This window comes from Aedes albopictus, chromosome 2 (genome assembly GCF_035046485.1).
Source record: "Aedes albopictus strain Foshan chromosome 2, AalbF5, whole genome shotgun sequence".
Lineage (NCBI taxonomy): Eukaryota > Metazoa > Arthropoda > Insecta > Diptera > Culicidae > Aedes > Aedes albopictus.
In genome coordinates, this window is record NC_085137.1 from 475,517,813 (window position 1) to 475,537,457 (window position 19,645).

The 19,645-nt window shown below is 38.8% G+C and overlaps 1 protein-coding gene across 1 annotated transcript in view; it reads right to left on the reverse strand.

The window, feature by feature from the left end:
- LOC109622845 (gamma-aminobutyric acid receptor subunit beta) overlaps window positions 1–19,645 on the reverse strand; it is a gene marked incomplete in the record, with an annotated part of 313,910 nt that overhangs the window by 69,320 nt on the left and 224,945 nt on the right.

A 19,645-nucleotide genomic window follows, 5' to 3' on the forward strand; every position in this document is an offset into this window, starting at 1 on the left:
ATGGCGACCGTGAAGGGTGGTTGTAGCGATTTCTTGTCGCATTGTCGCAAGGTGCGCAAGATCCGGCCGCCTAGGTTTGGCTGTTTTCGCGGCTTGTGCCGTATTTTTTTTGTGGTCGCAGTTGGATGACTGCAGCGGGGTAGCCTAAATGGATGCTGTCCTGCCTGCACTATAGAGGAAATGATTTTGTTTTTGATCAACAAAAGAAAATTAAAACGGAAATGAACTTTGTTTTGGTTTTGCTGAAGCTGATTTTCAAATTTGATTCTGTCAGTGTGTAGTTATTAGAAATTCTGTAAATTTTGAATGGATGAGACGGTAAGATGGCGATCCAGAATAATTGTAATTTATTTCAATTGTTTCACGTAGTTAAATTTTTATGGGTAAGAAAATCGTTTGATCCACCAAAGTGTTAAATTATGAAGGTCCATGTTGCAGCCAATATTTTAATTGGATATTGCAAATTTATGGAGAATAAATCTGTAGAAACTTGAAAAATTTAATCAATTATTCACATACATGCTCAGACATGGTAATTGTGAATAGACAGTGACGTTATTCGTTCTCCCCTGATGCAGATCCAAAAGGGGACCGAAACGTCGAACGAAATATAATTGATTTATAAGCCAACATACAGGACTGCAAGCTAGACACAAATGATAGGTCGGACTAGATTATCTGGGGACTTTTTTGATTTTCCGTTTTTAAGCCATTTGATTTTTCGTTTTTTTTTCTGTTGGCCCAACTTTATTGGTGTTCTTTCTGAGGTTTGCAGAAGCAATTCCATCCGAGGATTACCAGGAATTTCTGCTGCGGATTTCTACAGAAACTTCTTGAGGGGATTCCAGCAGGAATTCCGTCTAGAAATTCCTACAAGAAGTCCTCCAATCCTCCATAAATTACAATTTTGATAAATAAGAAAATCGAAAGATCCGTTGATTTTCTTACAAAACGTTAAAGTTTGTAGGTCCAGTTACAGCCGAAATTAAGCATCTAAAATATAGAGAGAATAAATCTGTATAAATATTCATGTACTCACATTTATGCACATACAGCAGTACATGATAATTGTTAATAGATAGTGATAATAAACATTAAAATGTAGATCAAAACAAATTAATTGCTTCGTAAGTTGTATGTTGACTGCAAACTAGACACACATTATAGATCCGACTCAATTTTCCAAAGGCTAACAAAAATTTAAATTTTTCGGTTTTTGGCCATTTGTTTTTTTGTTTTTATTTTTATTTTTTTATATTGTAAGGCTTAAGGCTGAAGGTGCTCCTTTTGGGATTTCTAGAAGCAATTCCATCTGGGATTCTTCCAAGAATTTCTGATGTGGATTTCACCAGAAACTCCTATAGAGGATTCCAGCAGGAATTCCGCCTAGCAATTCCTATAAGAAGTCCTTCTGAGAATTACACCATAAATTACATCTGAGGGTTTCTGCAAAAATTAATCCCTAGATGCTTTCAAGTGGAGACTCTGGGGATTCCTCCAGGAATTTCAACTAGGGATCCCCCAAGAATTCATACCCAGTGATTTATCCTCAAATATCGTCTGGGGACTCTTCTAGAAATTCCATCTTAAGAATCCTCCTTAAGCTCCATCTGTATACCATCTGGGGTTTCTCCAGGAATTCTTACTGTTGATTTTCCCAGAATTTTTTTAGGGTATTCCTTAAAGAAGTTCTGGATATCACTCTAGGAATTCCATCTAAGGATTCCTCCAGGAATATCTTTTTGGATTCCTCTACGAATGCTTTCAATGGATTCATTCATATTTATGAAATCCTTTTTTTTCAGGAATTATGTTTAGATATTTCTCCAGGAACTGCTGAACGATTCTCAGAAGAAACTCTTGGAAGATTCCTGATGGATTTTTTGGGGAAATCCCTCCCAATATGACCTCCTGAATGGTTCTCACAAGGAAAAAAAATCTAAAAAAAAATCCCGAAAAACTTCCAGAGGGAAGGATTTTCACAAGGAATTCGAGGAGGAGTTTCATTTAGAACTTCTGGAGGATTTCCAGAAAGATCTTCTTGAAGATTTTTTAGAATAAACTCCAGGAGAGCTCCCAAACGCAACTTCTGGATGATTTAAAGAAGGAGCGTCTGGTTGACTTCCAGAGTAAACTCCTGGACGATTCTCTAAAGGAATCCTTGGCGAATGTTCAGGAGGGTTCCCAGTAGAAATTTCTAGATTCTCAGGTGAAACTCCTGTGGAATTCCCAAAATGAATCCTGGTGGATTCTCTGAAGAAATAATAGTAGGGAACACTGGAAAATTTCAGAAATTATTAATCTCATATCGATCCAAAAGGAAGTTCTGGAGGATTTCTAGAAGGGATTCTTGAAAGATTCCGAATAGAAATTCCTGCAAAATTTTCGGAATGAACACGTGGAGGATTTTCTGAAGGAATTCTTGCAGGGTACTGAGTTGAAACTTCTGGAGGATTTCCAGAGAAAACTACTGAGGGATTCTCAGTATACTTGAAGGATTATCAGTGGTAGCTTTTGGAGGATTTCCAGAGGAAACTTCTGAAAGATTGTCTGAAGCAGGGACGGCACGCTCCTCAGTGTGTGTGCAAGTATATGAACGATTCCCAGATGAAAGCCCTGAAAGATTCCCAGTACGAACTTCTGGAGGATTCTCTGAAGGAATTTTTGGAGTATAGCCAGTATGAAATTCTGGAGCATTTTCCAAGGAACCTTGAGAAAACTCTGGGAAGATACTCAAAAAATCATTTATAATTCTCAGACAAAAGCCCTTAAGGATTCTTGGAGGATACTCCATATTAACGCTTGGAGGATTTCCAGATCAAACCCTTTGAGCATTTTCAGAAACAATACTTGAAGGATTAACTGTGGTAACTTCTGTAGGATTTCAAAAGGAAACTTCTGAAAGATTGTCTTAAGGAATCCTAGAAAGATTCCCAGATTAATGTCCAGAAGGCTTTTCAGTAGGTACTCATGCAGGATTCCTATAATAAACACCTGGCAGATACTCTGAAAGAATTATTTAGAGAATAGTGAGTAGAAAATTCTGGAGGATCTCCCGAAAAAACTTCTGGATGATTCTCAGAAAAAAACCTTTGAATAATTCTCAGATGAAAATCTTTGAGGATTTCCAGTAGAGAGTCCTGCAAGATAGTCTAAAGCAATTCTTGGAGGGTACTGACGAGAAACTCTGGAAGATTTCCAGAGAACACTCCAGGAGAATTATCAGAATGAATACTTGAAGGATTCCCAGACGATTGCCCTGGAGAATTTTCACAAGAAAATGGGTTCTCAAAAGAAAATCCTGGAAGTTTCTCAGAAGAAAATCTTGCAGGATTTCCATAATGAACATCTAGAAGATTCTTTGAAGTAACTCTTGGGGAGTATTCAAAAGGAACTTCTAGGGGATTTCTAGAAAAAAAAACTTCTGATGGATTCTTAGAAGTAATGTTTCCCAGACGAAAGTCATGGGCCATTCACAGGTGAAAGTGGGGGGGGTTCCCAGATGGAAGTATTGAAGAATTCCCAGAAATACTCCTAGACGATTTCCAGAACGAATATCTGGAGAATTCTCTGAAGGAATTCGTGGATAATACCCTGTAGGGAGGAAATCTAACGTAAAGATACGTTAATGAATAAACTTACGCATGAATTGCAAAATGAACAAACAAAAATAAAAAATGGACTTCTGATTCCACATAGAAAAAACTGCATCAGGAATCCTAGAGATAACTTTCGGAAGAATCCAAGAATATTTTTTCTGGACGAATCTCAGAATTACTTGTTGTTTAACGGTCTTGCAGTCTTCAATGCGCATTCTCAGAAGGATTTTCTGATAATTTCACAGAAGGAACTCCTTAATTAATCCCAGAAGGAACTCCTGATGGAATCATAGAAAAACTTTTGAAGTAATCGCAGAAGTACTTCTGGAGGATCTCCTGAAATTATCTCAACAGAAATTTCTGTAATTACAGGAATAATAAATAATTGAAAAAAATCGTACTTTTGAAGAGCTTCCTTGAGGAATTTCAGAAGGAACATCTAGGAGAATCACAGAAGAAACTCCTAGTGGAATCCCAAGATGATCTCTTCCTCATCCTGGTGAAGCACCCGAAGGAATTTGCGAGTAAACTCAAAGATGAATTTAAGAAGGGACATCTGTTTGATTTCCAGAAAGATCTCCTGAACAAATCCAGAAATCCCTAGGGTCAGCAACTTTTTTGATCCAACTAAAAACTTCCTTTGGTATTCCAGGAGATATCCAAATTATGGAGCAATATTTTCAAAATAGTTTTCCATATACATTTAGAGGAAGTATCACTGCATCTTCCGATTTTTGTCTTTCAGTTTTACAAAAAAACAAATTCAGTTTTACAACAACACTAAGTTGAAGCGAGGCAGGCCAAGTCCCAGTGGGGACGTAGAGCCATAAATAAGAAGAAGAAGAAGAAAAAACAATTTTAATCAAAATTTTGAAAAAAAATGTTTCTGTAAAACTGAAGAACATTTTTCACCTGAAAAAAAATAAAAAAAAAACATTGATCTTCCCTTTAATTGTGTATGGAAGTCAAATTTGAAAATATTACTCCGTTGCTCAAATAAAAAAAAATCAAAAACGTACAAATTTTAGGCTGAAAAAAATTCTTATCTTTCAAAATACGTATAGTTTTAAAAAATGCTTTCTCCAATCAGAACAGAAGCTTCAATTTGAAAGATACAGAAAATCAAAATTTTGGAAATTTTGAAAAAAAAAAAAAATACGACTCGATGGCAAAAAATGTCCGTAACATTCGTAGCAGAAACATCGACTCTATTGTTCTAATATTCGCCGGAAAATCCGGACAAATGTTCGTTTCGCCAAATATTGAAGTATAAAAAATCTCAACAATCGATTGACGCAGCATAGTGTATGGCGGCGTTAGTTAAACATTTTTTTTACATGAAACACTTGAACTCTCTACAATTTTCTGGATCACCATGCCATTTGATCTGAACAAACCTAAAAATAAATCAAAATCGTAGTATTTCATTGAACTTTGCAAAAACAGTGTTGCCAGTTCTCATTATCAGCAGATTAGCTTCATGATTCGGACAGTAGTCCGTTGAATAGCAATTATTGCGCATCGAGAAGCTGTTCGTTACGTTTGGTCTTGCACTTGCACACAACAATAGATGTTTGTAGTCTGTTGGTGAGTTTGTTGGATTTAACACGTATTTTGTGGTTGTGGTTGTTGTCGGCAAACTATTTAAACACTGCTGTTTTTCTTTCCGAAATAGAAAAATGAACGAACGAACTGATTCCGTCTTACTGTTGATTTTCAAACACTGAACGAAAAATTGTAGCTGAAAATCGAACAAAATCGGTATAAACAAAATCATAAGGAACAAACTCAAAACTGGAACTGAAACTGAAAACGAGTTACGTGCAGTCATTTGATTTGCGTACGCTTGGTTTCCGATTTTTTTTGTTTATTATTTGAGAAAAGTGGTTTGATTACAAGATTCGGTGAAACACAAAATGCAAATCACAAGGATTGAAACGATTCGGTTTGAGATTTCATCTGCTTGAGGTATGAAACAACAGACGGAGAGAGAGCGATTTCTCTTTTGTTGGGTGGTGTAGCATATGTGTTAGTGTGTTCGGGGGGTGATAGTAGTGGTGAAGGTGGTGATAGCCGTGGGACTGTGGCACACTGAGAGAAATATTGATTTTTTTTTCTGGAATGACAATACACAGTGGTGTAGGTGTACAAGTAAGGGATGATTTTCCCGTTGAAAAGAAGGTGTTTTTGGGGAAATATTTGCACTGAGAGATTGTGCAGAGTTTAGGTGATCTTTGAGGAATATTTTCATTTTGGGAAAGACAGTTGTGTGGTTGTGGTTATATCAGTGTTTCCAGCAAGCTATTTGAAGCGCAGACCAGAAGATCCAATAGGCAGTGCAATTGCCCATCAGATTTCAAGAGTTCCGTTTCAAATAGTTGATATCTTGCTGGATTATCAGATAAATTGAGTGACAATTCATCGAGTGTGCTAGAACGTTTAATACCAGGGAATCAAGTTCCCTGAACAAAAAGAAAACAAATGTAGGAAAACACTTGATCATTAAGAAAGGAAAATTTGAATGCTTTTATCGTAAATAATAAGTAAAACAAACGATGAAATATAGGATGATTGAGAGACAGATACTGAAAGAATGACAGCGACAGAATGTGATGGAAGGACTGTAGTTTGGAGAGACAGTTACAGATGTGTTTTTTTTTTCATAGAAAAAGGAAAATAAAAGAAAGAAATCTTTCAATGATGGGGTACCTGTGGTAAGGTTAATTTCGGTCGCCCTCTGCCTGTGACCTAGTACTCTAAATTGTGGTAGTTCTACTTCGCTGCTCATTCCGACACTACTTAGGCCGTCTTTCCAGAAGTACCGGATATCTCGCATCGTGTAACCGACTCCAGGGTTTGCAAAATCGGTAATGTTATTGAGGTTGGTTTCGAGTTAGTTTTTTTTTTATATTTTAGATGGTTTGTTAATGGATCCGATTCCAAAATTTGGGTATATTTTAATTCGGTTGGATTAAAATTCGTGTATGGTTCGCCGTTATTTTTTTGGTTTCAAACATAGATGGCCGTTTTAGAGTTTGGTGTTCGAATGAGTACCACGGTATACACATTTACATATAATTGATGTTGGTTGCGGTTCATTTTTCGCGATTGATTTTTGGCAATGTGTGATTTGATTCAAATGAGAGAATGGAAGAAAATGAAAATCATTAAAAATGGTTGTACTGGCATAGATTTTGTAAGTAAATGCAAAGATATATGTAGGTTGAGTCCGACTATTGGTAACATTCGTAAAATAAACTATTCGCAAGAGATTAAGCTTAGCATACATTCATTGGTTTAAATATTCGATAATCAGTTATGCAGAGGGTATTTTTTTTATCATCTAGAAAACATAATATCACATACTTGGATGCTAGGTGTGGTTTTATGAAGGTTTTCAAAGCTTGTTTTCAGTGTTTGCCTTTGGTGGAAAAATATCTCGATATATCGTTTAATGACTGTAATTTTATAAATGCCTAGTTAAAGATAGAAAAAATACACATATAATAAGAAATAAGACTGATTAAAAGAAAAAAAAATACAATTGTTAGATCGTAAACAGAACCAAAAGATTTCATTCTGGCGAAAAGCTTAGGAATAACTTAATTAATAGACAAATGGAACCAAAAATAGCAAAAAACATCCCTGAAGGTATGCATTAGCCAACGTAGTTGGAGCCAAATTTGTAACAAATTTTTACGCCAGTGTGGTTGAGATGAAATACAGAAAATCGAATTCAAGTAAAACAGTTGGCAAAAGTAACAAAGAACTATTTTTTTTTGTTTCAACAGAAGGTATGGAAGAGGTGAATAGAATTCCGAGTTAACTGATAAAAAAAAATGAAATAGAACATATAAACAAGACAGGAACGGAACATTGGAAAGCTGAAACGTATTTCAGTAAAACCATGCAAAGTTTGATATGATATCAGCAGATTCATTCTAATAATCTCAGTGATAAATAAAAGAACAAAATAAATCTGGCAAGTCTTGCTTAGGTAGAAACTGTAACTGCCAACTTATTACTCAGTTGACTTGAATATGCGTAATTAAAGCGCTCCTGTTTGATATTTTCTCAGTATCAAAGTATAAATAATAATCCAAAAAATGAAATGATAAAAAAATCGTACCTGATCTGCTGAAAAACTATGTTTAGCAAAACACAAAAATCACACGCACACTGAACTAAAACATGAACGCAAAAATAGATGATTCAGCGGTTGGAAAATGTATGTACACAAACAAAAAAATACCCACAAAATCAAAGCATTGAAACATTCAAAAAATGATAGTCTGAGAAAAGTTAAATGTCACCCGGGAAAACGGAACAACCGAAAACAGTTTGTATCAGCACTGTTCTGGAAAATACCCCAATATTATGCAAGTATTAGAATAAGGATGAAATTTTGCATGCATAAATACACTTCACGAGAAATGAAGAATTGAAAAACAAACTGGAGGGATGAATTTATTTTTTGATTTTATTTTTTTTTCAGAATCATATGCGATGTGATGGTCAATATTTTTCGAAGAGGGTTGAATCATGCAAATCGGGATGGGTGATGGAAATGAGTTTGTATGTGTTACAATTTTATAATTTTATGACAGAAAAAGTTTGCAATGATTACAATTAAGTAAGTTGCAATAAATCGCTAATGGTCTATTTTTGCAGGTTTTTAGAAAAAAAGTTGGTGAATTTTCATTATTAGTTAATCCTTGAAAACTGTTTCAAATTAAAAAAAAATATAGACATCCATACAATATTGCTGTCCACAATGCTTGTTTGATATTTCGAAGACTTTTCACTTGGAAGCCGAAAGACATTATTTGTATCCCCAATAATTTAGAACTCTTTATCTCATATCCTTCCAAACAAAAGCACCGGCATATCACTGGCAACCTTTAGCCTTCGATCACCAATATTCTCCGCTCAAATGCTCATTTCGGGAAAACTGCCCTCATAAAGCTTCTTCCAATTCAAGAAAGTCACTCTTCCGTTTCCTCTGGGAAAAGCACGTTGCCGGCATCATCGTCCCCGTCGTCCTCGTCGTCGCTATCAACTTTCAACTATTTGTTTTTCCACTTCATAAACTCGTGAAATCCTCCGGCAGCCATGCCATGCGACAGAGTCGTCGGCTTGGGTCGCTCACATGTGCACATACATACAGACACACTACACAAGTACGTAAATTGGTGGAGAGCGAACCTCCAAAAATCCCTACTGTACTAAACGTAAATCCTTGCGGCAGCAGTGCTACTTTAGGAGGTTATCTGCAGAGGCGCTTCCTAGCCATTTGGTTGGCTAGCGCTGGTGCGGTAGGCAAGGCACATATGTGGAAAGGAAGACACGCCAGAGCTTCCCACCACGAGGACGACGACGGCGACGTTTAATGTCTGATACACGAACCAACCAGCCGCAAAAGTACTGCGGTGGTAGCTTTTAATATACAGTCGGGGTCGATGGAAAAGTGCTGAAAAGCTTCGTTGTTGCAGCGCTGGATAATTTTCTAAAATCAATCATTAAAAAATGGATGCCAGCATATAGATTTTTTCAAATTTCAAAGTAATTTCAAAGACGTTTTCATTTTAATTGATTATGGTTTAGTTTGAGGTAAATGATCTTCTTGTGAAGAATAAGGAAAAAACAATATTTGGATTGCTGAAGCACAATTGTACCTGGGCCGAAACGATATGCAGACTTTTTTTTCGGAGACACTTATCCAAAATCTGGAGTGTTTTTCGTTTAAAATCTAGAGAGATTCCTCTCAGGAACTGGAGAGATTCCTCTCAGGAATCCGGAGTTATTCCCCTCCGGAATCTGGAGAGATTCCCCTCAGGAATCTGGAGCGATTCCCCTCAGGAATCTGGAGAGATTCCCCTCAGGAATCTGGAGAGATTCCCATCAGAAATCTGGTGGGATTCCCATCACGAATCTGGTGAGATTCTCCTCAGGAATCTGGAGAGATCTCCCTCAGGAATCTGGAGAGTTTTGCCTCAGGGATCTGGAGAGATTCCTCTCAGGAATCTGGAGAGATTCCCCTCAGAAATCTGGAGAGATTCCTCTCAGGAATTTGGAGATATTCCCCTCAGGAATTTGGAGAGATTCCTCCCAGGAATCTGGAGAAATTCCCCTCAGAAATCTGGAGAGATTCTCCTCAGGTATCTGGAGAGATTCCCCTCAGGAATCTGGAGAGATTCCCTTCAGGAATCTGGAGATATTTGCCTCAGGAATCTGGAGAGATTCCCCTCTGGAATCTGAAGAGATTCTTCGCAGGAATCTGGAGATATTCGCAGATTACTCTCAGGAATCTGGAGAGATTCCCATCAGGAATCTGGAGAGATTCCCATCAGGAATCTGGAGAGATTCCCATCAGGAATCTGGAGATATGCCTCTCATAAATCTGGAGAGATTCCCATCAGGAATCTGAACAGATTCCCATAAGGAATCTGGAGAGATTCCCATCAGGAATCTGGAGAGATTCCTTTCAGGAATCTGGAAAGGTTCCACTCAGGAATCTGGAGAGATTCCTCTCAGGAACCTGGAGCGATGCCTCTCAGGAATCTGGAGAGTTTCCTCTCAGGAATCTGGAGAGATTTCTGTCAGGAATCTGGAGGAGAGATTCCTTTCAGGAATCTGGAGGAGAGATTCCTTTCAGGAATCTGGAGAGATTCCCATCAGATATCTGGAGAGATTCCTCTCAGGAATCTGGAGAGATTCCCATCAGGAATCTGGAGAGATTCCTTTCAGGAATCTGGAGAGATTCCTTTCAGGAATCTGGAGAGATTCCTTTCAGGAATCTGGAGAGATTCCTTTCAGGAATCTGGAGAGATTTCTCTCAGGAATCTGGAGAGATTCCTTTCAGGAATCTGGAGAGATTCCTTTCAGGAATCTGGAGAGATTCCTTTCAGGAATCTGAAGAGATTCCCATCAGGAATCTGGAGAGATTCCTTTCAGGAATCTGGAGAGATTCCTTTCAGGAATCTGGAGAGATTCCTTTCAGGAATCTGGAGAGATTCCTTTCAGGAATCTGGAGAGATTCCTTTCAGGAATCTGGAGAGATTTCTCTCAGGAATCTGGAGAGATTCCTTTCAGGAATCTGGAGAGATTCCTTTTAGGAATCTGGAGAGATTCCTTTCAGGAATCTGGAGCGATTCCTTTCAGGAATCTGGAGCGATTCCTTTCAGGAATCTGGAGCGATTCCTTTCAGGAATCTGGAGCGATTCCTTTCAGGAATCTGAAGCGATTCCTTTCAGGAATCTGGAGAGATTCCTTTCAGGAATTCGGAGAGATTGCTTTCAGGAATCTGGAGAGATTCCTTTCAGGAATCTGGAGAGATTCCTTTCAGGAATCTGGAGAGATTCCTTTCAGGAATCTGGAGAGATTCCTTTCAGGAATCTGGAGAGATTCCTTTGAGGAATCTGGAGAGATTCCTTTCAGGAATCTGGAGAGATTCCTTTCAGGAATCTGGAGAGATTCCTTTCAGGAATCTGGAGAGATTCCTTTCAGGAATCTGGAGAGATTCCTTTCAGGAATCTGGAGAGATTCCTTTCAGGAATCTGGAGAGATTCCTTTCAGGAATCTGGAGAGATTCCTTTCAGGAATCTGGAGAGATTCCTTTCAGGAATCTGGAGAGATTCCTTTCAGGAATCTGGAGAGATTCCTTTCAGGAATCTGGAGAGATTCCTCTCAGGAATCTGGAGAGATTCATCTCAGGAATCTGAAGAGATTCCTCTCAGGAATCTTGAGAGATTCCTCTCAGGAATCTTGAGAGATTTCTCTCAGGAATCTGGATAGATTCCTCTCAGGAATCTGGAGAGATTCATCTCAGGAATCTGAAGAGATTCCTCTCAGGAATCTTGAGAGATTTCTCTCAGGAATCTGGATAGATTCCTCTCAGGAATCTGAAGAGATTCCTCTCAAGAATCTGGAGAGATTCCTCTCAGGAATCTGGAGAGATTCCTCTCAGGAATCTGGAGAGATACCTCTTAGGAATCTGGAGAGATTCCTCTCAGGAATCTGGAGAGATTCCTCTCAGGAATCTGGAGACATTCTCATCAGGAATCTGGAGAGATTCCTCTTAGGAATCTGGAGAGATTCCTTTCAGGAATCTGGATAGATTTTTCTCAGGAATTTGAAGAGATTCCTCTCAGGAATCTGGAGAGATTCCTTTGAGGAATCTGGAGTGATTCCTCTCAGGAATCTGGAGAGATTCCTCTCAGGAATCTGAAGAGATTCCTCTCAGGAATCTGGAGAGATTCCTCTCAGGAATCTGGAGACATTCTCATCAGGTATCTGGAGAGATTCCTCTCAGGAATCTGGAGAGATTCCTCTTAGGAATCTGGAGAGTTTCCTCTGATGAATCTGGAGAGATTCCTTTCAGGAATCTGGAGAGATTCCTCTGAGGAATCTGGAGAGATTCCTCTGAGGAAACTGGAGAGATTCCTCTGAGGAATCTGGAGAGATTCCTCTGAGGAATCTGGAGAGATTCTGCTGAAGAATCTGAAGAGATTCCTCTGAAGAATCTGAAGAGATTCCTCTGAAGAATCTGAAGAGATTCCTCTGAAGAATCTGAAGAGATTCCTCTGAAGAATCTGAAGAGGTTCCTCTCAGGAATCTGGAGAGATTCCTCTCAGGAATCTGGAGAGATTCCTCCCAGGAATCTGGATAGATTCCTGTCAGGAATCTAGAGAGATTCCTCGCTGGAATCTGGAGAGATTCCTCTCAGGAATTTGGAGGAATTCCTCTCAGGAATCTGGAGAAATTCCTCTCAGGAAGCTGGAGAGATTCCTCTCAGGAATCTGGAGAGATTCCTCTCAGGAATCTGGAGAGATTCCTCTCAGGAGTCTGGAGAGATTCCTCTCAGGAGTCTGGAGAAATTCCTTTCAGGAATCTGGAGAAATTCCTCTTAGGAATCTGGAGAGATTCCTCTCAGGGATCTGGAGAAATCCCTCTCAGGAATCTGGAGAAATTCCTCTCAGGAATCTGGAGAGATTCCTCTCAGGAATCTGGAGAGATTCCTCTTAGGAATGTAGAGAAATTCCTCTCAGGAATCTGGAGAAATTCCTCTCAGGAATCTGGAGAAATTCCTCTCAGGAATCTGGAGAAATTCCTCTCAGGAATCTGGAAAGATTCCTCTCAGGAATCTGGAGAGATTGCATTGGTGGTATGATGAGATAATATTTTGGTGTATTTGAGGTTTTCGAAGAATTTCATACAAACTTGCTTGAGTTGAGCTTCCTATTGTTTATAGAAATGTCTTCGTCTAGCAAATTCTGCATCAAAACTCGAAAAACTTTGGTTTGGCGCCTTTTCCTCTGACACATGCTGTAACCAAGCTACCTCAAATTCATTTTTGGGCCTTTCTAGCAAGATTTAAGGACAAACGTCTTGAAATCCCGCTTCAACAGTGCATCAAAACTTCAGACGCACAAATCTTAAGAAGCAAACTTTAAACAATAGTGTATTTCATTATTCTGTTCTTGCTCACTTGTAATAAGCTTAAAATAGGAAGCTCAGGTGCGCTGGTTTTGTTTACGAAGAGATTTGTGCTCTTGAAATCGTGAGTAGGTGCCAAAGTCGGCCATTGTGGCGGCCATGTTGGGATTCTAACAAGTCTGTCCTTAAAGTACCTTTCGGGTCGGTTTTCATGACTGCTAGAAATGATGAAAAAAAGCTACCCCAAGCACCACACCGACCGGTGGTGCGGTGTGCTACAGTTCTAGCGAGAGTTCCACCTCACCTTATGCTTTCGAGAACATAAATCATAAAGCCATTTTCCAGTCGAAATGATGCAGGCTATATAGCACGAAAACGGGCCAAAGAAGAGAAATCTTCTTCGGGCTCAGACGACTCGGGAGCTAGATAACGTCGTTTGTTGCTTGGCTTGGCTGGGAACGTTGGCGTAGAGCACAGCTATGAACCATTACGTCTCCGGTGCCGGTGACTTTTAACTTGCCGAGCGGAGATACTCCCGACGATGACGACGGACGGGGGGAAATGGGTTTGGTATAGGTAGAACACTGCCTCACATGTGCAGATAGGTCCCAATTTATTTCCACAGAGTAAACAGAGCTGGAAATTGGATGGCATCCGATCGTTCTCTACAGGCATGAGATGAGGTGCAGCATTACAGCTTCCTTCCTGCGTTCCTTTATCGAGGTCGGTCGACTTGCCTGGTGAACGGGAATGTAATGCATATTTGAGCTGGTTGGTTTGATTTGGTGCACATATAACTGTCTTGTGGAAGAGTTTGATGTATCAATGAACACTAATTTGCAGCTTATCCTGGTGGTGAGAGATTTCTTCAAATTTTAACCTTTATCATTAGGTATGTTACTGCACTGTTACTGCATAATTTCTCATAGTGTTTCCTCCCGATGCTTTTGTTTTGTTTTTCTATTTGCTTCAGTTAACTCCATAAATTCCCAACATTCTACTTTTTCATATAGTTCAACTATACAAGCAGTAGCTTATCACCAACTCATTCACCCCGAAAGCAATCGCGGATCAGGATTAACGATTACCATTTTTTATAATTTAAAATTCACCGCTCTACGCCGCCATCCACGGGAAAGCGGGTGGGGCATTGCTGTACCACGCCCACCTCCCGCCCCTCGTTGCGTAACGAACGTTTCCGCTTTGGGGCCCCAAAGTAAACCTTAAATGAGGCACTCCATCATCATTCCGATCACGGCTCCGGCCGGTAGGTACCCGGAGTCAAAACTTCGGACGGTGAAGTAAATTTCTGACGATGCGATGCCTCAACGAGCGAGCGCGAGCGCTGCCACGCCACGCCGCCGTGCCACTTTCTGTCGACTTTGAAGTAGCACACAATGACAAATGGCTTCACCGCAAGCTGCTTGCAATTTGTTATTTTGGGAGACGTAATTTCTTCTTTCGGCCAGGATGGGAGTCTTTTGCCGGATGGCAGCTAGATTTCGGGATGTTGCGCAAGAAGGGCGCTCATCCCCGTCTTGGGGAACCAAATGAAAAGCAAATATTTGAAACAAGAATAAATAGATTTGTCTTCAAAGATGAGATGACTGGGGTTTAAAAATCGAAAAGCTTGCATATAATATATGCATGCATAGTTGTTATCCTTATTTGAGATTAGTTGGGTTGGTTCGTTGTTCGAAGATGTCTTTTACAAAAGGATCATCATAGCATACCTCATTATTTCGCATAGAGCAAGAAGAGGAAATTATTCATTTCATGGCAAATGTTTATGAACTTTTAATATTGATCTGAACATAGATGAGGACAAAGTAAAGTTGAACGAGTAGGAAAAGCAAAAAGATTTTCTCGAAAAATCGAATGGTTCTGGTATTTGCACGGACTGCGACAAGGGGTAAATGATAGGAGTCAAGCAAACAGAATAATTGCACAAGTAAAGCATGAAATTGATGTGTATGTACTATATCTGTCCCGATATTTTGATTCTTTTTGTCGTTTGGGCATTTTGGTCCCTTGTTTGAGGAAAACTTTTTCGCAGGACACGATCTGAAAGAAACAATATAAAAGTTCTGAAACAAACTTGGGAACACTTACTGTCAGACAAAAAAGAAAAGTTTTATGAAAACAGTTCTATTTCGGTTTCGATTGTCGATTGAGATGCGGGTCAAACTTAGCTCGAGTAATTGCAATGGATTGTCGGAATCGTTCGTTGACAACTGCTTGAGTTCTTTGAATGTTTTAACTTAACGGATATTTAATTAATATTGATGTTTTCTTAATGTTTTTTAAAACAATTTTAGGTACTTAATTAGTTTTACATAAAGAAAACTAGTTTTAATTTATTCTTAAAAAACTCTTATTAAGCATCAGCATAGAAACGGCCGATTAGAGAATATTCTACTTTTATGTAAGGAGTATATCGTGAAGTTTTTTCAACAATCTCAACGTTCACAATAGCATTAAAATATTTTGCTTTGAAATTCTGGACATTTTATTATTGAAAAAAAAATGCCAGTGGTGATTTTTTTTCAATAATCATTCAACTGCGACTTAAATCAAGAATATTACAGTGCTGGTCATAACAAAGAAGGTAAGGTATCTTTATTAAAGAGATTTTCAGCCTGGTTCATCTGGGCATTTTTCATTACCGTAAAAATTTTCAAATTCTCTGATTTTCATGAATATTTTTCCACAGGCTGAGCTCATGGATATATGAACAAAAAAATTCAGGTACGCCTATTTTTCCGGAAAACTCAGGTGGATATTCTTTTTTTTCCCCTGACACAACTTACTTTAAAAAATCGTAACTCAAGAACGAAGCATCATAGAAACAAAGTTTTTTTTTAAGGAAATGAAAGCAATTTCAGAAATTAAAAAAAAATATGTACTGGAAAAAGTTTTCCATAAAATTTTTCACAGTTGAGAAAATTCGTAAAGAATAGCCGAAAAACAATGCCCGAACTAGTGGAAAATTTTCAAAAAAATATTTTTGAGAAGTCGTAGAAACAAAGTTTTTTAATGAAAATGAGAGCAAATTTTCTCAGGAATAAAAAAAAATGAAGTGGAAAAAGCTTTCCATAAAATTTTCCGCCGTTGAGAAAATTCAAAAAGAAAAGCCGGAAAAACTATTACTGAACTCGCGGAAAATTTTCATAACAATATTTTTGGGAAAGTAGTTTCATAAGCTTTGATCGCTGAAATTTTTGGAATGGACTTTTTTTTCTTTCTTGAGTTATGGTCAATTTTGTGAAAAATAACAATGTAGCCATATATATGGTCATTTTTCATATAATTGGCCATAACTCAAGAACGAAATATAAATGCATTCCAAAAACTTTGATGGTATTCCTAAAACTTCAGCCATCAAAGCTTATAAAACTACTTTCTCAAAAATATTTTTTTGAAAATTTCCCGCGAGTTCGGACATAGTTTTGCCGGGTATTCTTTATGAATTTCCTCAACGGTGAAAAATTTTATGGAAAGTTTTTTTCTTTTCAATTTTTTTTTGATTCCAAATTTTCTTTCATTTTCTAAAAAAAACTTTGTTTTTACGATGCTTCGTTCTTGAGTTATGATTTTTCAAAGAAAACAAAATTGGCCGTAACTCAAAAACTAAAAAAAAAAGTTCATTCCAAAAATTTCGGCGAATAAAGCTTATGGAATAACCTTCTCAAAAATATATTTTTTTATATTATTTTACGAGTTCGGGCATTTGTTTTCCCGGCTTTTCCTTACGAATTTTCTCAACTGTGGACAATTTTGTGCAAAACTTTTTCCAGTTCATTTTTTTTGGATGTCCGAAAAAAAAAAATGCTTTCATTAAAAAAAAAACTTTGTTTTTATGAGGCTTCGTTCTTGAGTTATGGTTTTTCAAAGTAAGTGGTGTCAGAGGAAAACAAAGAATTTCCACCTGAGTTTTCTGGGAAAATAGGCAGCCCTGATTTTTTCTAATTTTTTTTTTGTTCATATATCCATAAGCACAGCCTGTGGAAAAATCTTCATGAAAATCTGGGACCTTTCGGCCCAATCCCGTACGGTAATAAAAAAATGCTCATATGTATCTTCCATAACAAAGTTCGAATTCGAAAAGTGTCACCCATTTTTTGAAAAATACATCATAAGACATGCCTCCATAAAAACACAGTTTTTAAAACTTCAACAATAATTTGAAGGCCTTCTGTTGTGTATAATATTGCAATATATATGTTTACCTGCCATTTTGTACGGAAATCGGATCTAGTTTTGTGTTTTCCTTAAAGTTACAGGTAAATTAAGAAAAAGGGATCAAGTCTACCCAGTCTCCCCTACTTTATTCCGTCCAGTACAGTAAATACACGTTTTTAAAATTTTGCACTTAAATGGAATCGCAAAAAAAAAAACGAAAACTTCGCATTTTAACGAGAAGATTTTTGTTTTGTGAGGTGATTCCATTCAACCCAATTTTCAAAAATTCTAAACGTTATTTTTTCCAGTCTGATCTAAACTTGAATAAATTTTATAAATTTCATAGAAGAACCACCATAAAAAGACCATCCCATGTCGAGATAGAGCATTCTGTATATTTTCAACTATTTAAGAATACATTCCTTAGAAGAAGCTTTAAAGTTCTGTTTAACCCTTTGGTGCCATAGGACTCAGACGCGGGACGGGGGCCCTGCTGAGCTTTAAAAAAACCCACATCCAGAAGCAACTTTATACAAGCGACCTGGCACCGCTTTCAAAAGTGCTTTAGCCCGGTTTGGAGTACCTTGGGTGTATAAAAAACAAATCCAATAATGTTTCTGGTTATGGTATACTGGTTGACGCACTAAGATGGTACACGCTTATTACCTAGCCTAAGGTGGTCTGGTAGCGACAGCATTCTATCCTCTTAGTAGGGTCGGGTGGTACTGATTAAAAAAAGCGGGTAAACTATCGTCGATGCCACGGTGCTTTCCGTCTTGTGAAACCGTAGCAAGGGCTTAAAGCACATTTCCGGCAGAAATATCATTATTATGTCTGTATTACAAAGATTTTCAAGCATTCGTACATTTTGCGGTTTGTATGTAATACAGATTTTTTGATAAGTGAAATCATTTATTTTTGTAGTCTGATATCTCACAGATACGGATTTTGTACGAGATACAGATTTTCCAAAAAATCATCTGACATCTCGGGTTCCCGGCCTATACCCAGTTTAGGCCACTAATTGGCTGGAAGTAGGTTTAGATGAACAATAGCGCTGATCCGGCTCGGAATTCAGTCCCCATGGGGGCTGTGCCAACATGCGGGTGATGAGCTATGAGCACTGAAGCTGGCCGCAATTAGTCTGGAGGTGCAGCACGTAGCGAAACAGTACTTGTAGCGAAGACCACACGCGAGCGCTGAATCGCAAAAGGAACGGCTATCTAGACTCTCTGTCACTGAGGAACTCAATGATCTGCTCGGATACACCAGTAATGCCCGGAACAACACTAGAATGGGCCTTAAACAGGTCCTGCTGAAACTCCGCAAGTTGGTGGCTCTGTCCAAGAAGATGTATGTTTTTTTTTCTGTCTGAAGAACGAAGAGCGGTCGATGCGCGCAAGGACGAGGGATCCACCCAAAAGGACAGTTTCCTCTTCGCTAGAAGCGCGACCATGGTGCATGCAATATACCATGTTGTTCCCCGTAGCCGTAGATGAAAGGGCACACCGCCCTATGACACGAAATGAATGGCCAAAACATGTGAAACGCACTCCCAGCGATACGCGGACCGCTGTGGACAAGAACCGCCTAACAGAGGACGGAAAAGCGTCGAAGGTGAAAGGGACGGCCAGCGCGAGTAACCAGAAGGCTGCAAAACGCACAAGGAGCCAGGGCCCAAATGAACTCCCTCCAGAAGCTCAAGAACCACAGCTGAACCAGGAGAAATAGAACCCCAGGTGTACGGTAGGGAAAATAAGAGGATGAGAAACAAGGCCAAACCAGCCTACAATGGCGGTTAAAGTGAAGCACGGGTTTAAAAAAAAAACGAGTTGGCTAAGTACGTCTAATGAGGGCCTTGATCGGCTTCCGGCTACCGGCTTCCGAAAGAGCATCTGGTGCACTAGGATGGAAGCAATGATTACTATCAAGCCGATAGGCAGGTTCAATAAGGCACATGACTAAGACGTTCTGGGTGAGGAGGTAATGGTTAGAGCCCTGACGGTGGAGATGACTGTTCAGTGTAAAAGCTTGGATTAGATAACCGAAGCCTAGGAGTATAAAAAAAAAGTCTCCAGTTAGCCTAGTGGTTAAGGCTAAGGATCGCCAATCCGGAGACGGCGGGTTCGATTCCCGTTCCAGTCGGGAAAATTTTCTCGTCTCCCTGGGCATAGTGTATCATTGTACTTGCCTCACAATATACAAATTCATGCAATGGCAAGCCAAGAAAGCCTTTCAATTAATAACTGTGGAAGTGCTCAAAGAACACTAAGTTGAAGTGAGGCAGGCCAAGTCCCAGTGGGGACGTAGAGTCATAAAGAAGAAGAGTATAAAAAACAGTGCACGAATAATGTACCATGTGCATCAATCCACCTGCGAAAAGGCTCGATAGTTACCCAGATCATCACGAATAAGCTCCCGGTAGAGGA